Below are 3,336 nucleotides of genomic sequence, written 5' to 3'. Positions count from 1 at the left end.
CGCCCGCCGACGGCCGCTGGGGGGCGGGGCCGAGCGGGCAGGCGCCCCCCCGCCCCCCCGGCGGTGACAGCGGCGGGCGCGGCGCGTTCGCTTCTGCACGTCGCTGCTGCTGCGGGGAGGAACCATTTGTACCTGTTGAGCCGCCGCCCGCCTCCCGCTCACCCCGCCCCGCCGACCCCCGCCCTCCCCGCCCTCGCCGCTCCGCTGGGGCCGGTGGCTGCCGGCGGCGCCCCCCTGCCCCGCCGCCGCTGCGCGCGGGGAGCCCCTTCCCCGCCGGACCCCCATGGCCCCGCCGCTCGTCTCCCCCTTTCCCCTCCGTCCCCTCTCCGCCCCCGCCGCAGCCCGGCCCATGGTACGGCCCGCCGGGGCCGTGCCATCAGGGCAGTGTCGGGGCGCACGTAGGCGGTGCGGGAGGGACGGGGCGAGGGGGCGGGGGGAGAGTCGGGGTGTCCCCGGCCGCCCCCGCCGCTGCCCCTCTCCCTTCGCTACATCAAATGTTACGGTGTCACATTCATCTTTTCTACGTTTTCCCCCCTCCGTTGTTCTCCGCTGGGTTGGGCGTGTGGCGAGCCCGAGTGCCCCTCGCAGTGCCAGGGGGTGGAGGTGGTCCCTCGGGCCCCCAATCTGCTTCCAGCAACTTCCCCACAAAAAAGGGACGTGCAGTTGGAGGCTTTCTGTACATCCTCAGTGTAACAGCGCTCACCTTCTCCTGGGGCGAGCTCGCTCCCGCCCATCACCCTACAAGCCGCAGCCAAGCAAACGGCTGGAATGCTGAAAATTTTAGCGCACCTCAGGGAGGACTTGCCAAGCACCAGAGACAGAGCTTTATGGATGGGCGCAGCGCTGTCCCGTAGTGGGAAAAGCCTTGTTTGGAGACTCAGAGAGCCAGGCGTCGAGTCTGCAGGCTGGCTCCCATCTGCCCGAAGTCACACACGGGCCCTCCTCGAACAGATCGGAAACCACAGCGCGTCTGGGGGAGCGGGCACGTTTGCTGTGACCCCCCGGTCCATTCTTACTGCTGTTGGGCAAGAAAAAACACTTCGGGTGCGGATGTGGCCACTGGCCAAGCAGCAGCCACACGCCTCGTCCCTGGTGAACTGATAATGCATGCTGTCCGGCAAAAGGCACGAGCTCTGCATCCCTCCTGCAAACTTCCTCGGCATCAGCTGTCCCGGCTCCGACCGGTGTTTTGCAGTCTGGAGCAAGATTTGGAAGCAAAACCCAGCGCGGGCTCCCTGGTGGCTGGTGGCAATTCCTCATCGAAAGGATTTCCTTACGTGTTTTGCTGGAGCACTTTAACAGTCATCCGTGGCTCTACTCTCCCATTGCCGGTGTGGAGGGGGGATGGGGGGACAGCCCCTCTTCTGCGTGACAGCCCGCACAATGACAGGCTGTCTCTGTTGTCATTTTGTGTGCATGCTATGTGGGGGGTTTTTGTTTTCACCCAGCAGCCGTAGGGGAAAAGTCACGTATTTTATATCTTCCCCAGCACAGGGCTGGTGCCTGGATTGGATAGAGCACACCGACCCCTCCACCCTCCAGGCGTGAGTCAACACAAAAGAAGGCACAGCCATGGAAAATACTCTTTCTTTTTTTAAAAATAGGTATTTTTGTGGGGAGTAACATGGCTGAGTACTGCCCTGACACCTCCCAGCCAGCACTGCTGCTTCTGCCAGCTGCTCTACAGGGTACAGGACACACGTGCTGTTGGCTCCTGTGCTCCACTAAGTCCCTCTTCTTCCAGGCAGTACTGTACATTCCAGGTTTAAAAAAAAAAAAAATCCTTCAATCCTCCTCCTGACTGTAGGCACACAGGGAAGGAGTGTGTTTTGAAGTGGTGCTTGCACAGCTGGCTGACGGCACAGCCAAGCTCTGGATGCTGCTCGGACCTCCCTGACGGCTGTGTTCATGGAGCAGGGCCGGCCGGAGCCAGCCGAGCGCACGGCGGCCACAGGATGCTCGCCTGTAGTCCGAGCGAAGGCGCCCCGGGCCCTCGCTCCGGAGGTGCCACTGTCCGAGTGTGTAAAGGAAGGGCGAGACCGCCCGGCTCGCAGGATGGAGGGTTACCATTGCCCTGGCAAGGCCCGGGGCCCGGGGCTTCGCTACAGCGGTGGAGGGTTTGCCCTCAGCCCCCGCTCCCCTCCAGCTCCAAACGAGTTCGTGGCTCAGCTCTTAATCTCTGGGATGAAATGTCCTGCTGACACGGCCGGTGCTGTCCCGGGGAGAGCTCCAGCTTATCCCAGCCCTGCAGCTCTTCCCTTTGTTCGCAGCTGGCTCCCAGTCCCCGCGGCGGTGCCAGAGCCACGCTGTGTGCAGTGACAGGGAAGCGCATTCGCGGATGGCGGGAGAGCTCCGGGCTGCGCTCCGTGCCCGCCTCGGTGCCGCGCCAGTGCCGCTGTGCCGCGCCCATGGACTCGGGAGGAATCCAAACGGGGAACATGCCTCCAGTCTTATCCCTGGAGACTGGCAAACCCCGCACGGACAAACGTGCAAACAAGAAGTTGCCTCTCTGCACGCAGATCTTGCCTTTTCCAACACGAGGCAGTGCGTGCTCACCGGCTGGGGCATCACCAGGGCTTTCGCCCCGTTCCCTCCCGCTTCACCCCTCTTTCGGGCCTCGAGCGGGCAAGGCAGCAGCACGGCTGGCGCAGGTTCTGCTCCGCTCTGTGTTCTCTGGAAAAGGACCTTGTTTTCTCCCCGGCCTCCGTCTGATTGCTGACAATGCCCCGAGTGTCTGCGAGGACACGCACGTTAGCTCTGGGTCACGTCCGCCTGCAAGCAGAGCCTGGGCTGCGCTCCCCTTGCCGGCGGACAGCCGAGGACAGCCCGGGCAGAGCCCCACGGCTGATGGAACAGCGCGAAACCAGCTCTGCCTCCTCTACGTGCGTGCGCTCACCCAGCGCCGCGGGAACATTTGGGTCGGGCCCAGACGCGAGTACTTAGAGGGGAAAAAAAACCACGGCGGTCTGCGAGAGGCTTTAGCACTGATCCGTGTCCTCACGGCCGCGCCAGGATGCTCCCAGCGCCGGGAGGCAGCGCCCGACGGAGCGGGACGGAGCATCCCCGGCCTCGCAGCACGGTGGCCTTTGCGCCCCGCTTTCCACCCACAAAGCCTGGAGACACCGGCGGAGGGATGCCGGCCACCCACTGTTTCCATGGAGCGGCCGGAGCGGGACCGGCGCTGCCCACGGGTACCGAGCGCCGCGGCCCCGTCCTCCCGCAGTGGTACAGTCCGCGCGCCCCCTCCGCAATGGTTCATCCCGGCGGCCGCTTTTCCCCCCGTCACCCGAGTGGTTCGGCCCGCCCCCCCCGCCGCCACAGCGGTGGTTCCGCCCG

The sequence above is a fragment of the Oenanthe melanoleuca genome, chromosome 5, assembly GCF_029582105.1.
Source record: "Oenanthe melanoleuca isolate GR-GAL-2019-014 chromosome 5, OMel1.0, whole genome shotgun sequence".
NCBI classification, from domain to species: Eukaryota; Metazoa; Chordata; class Aves; order Passeriformes; family Muscicapidae; genus Oenanthe; species Oenanthe melanoleuca.
Note: the sequence above shows the minus strand (reverse complement) of the source record.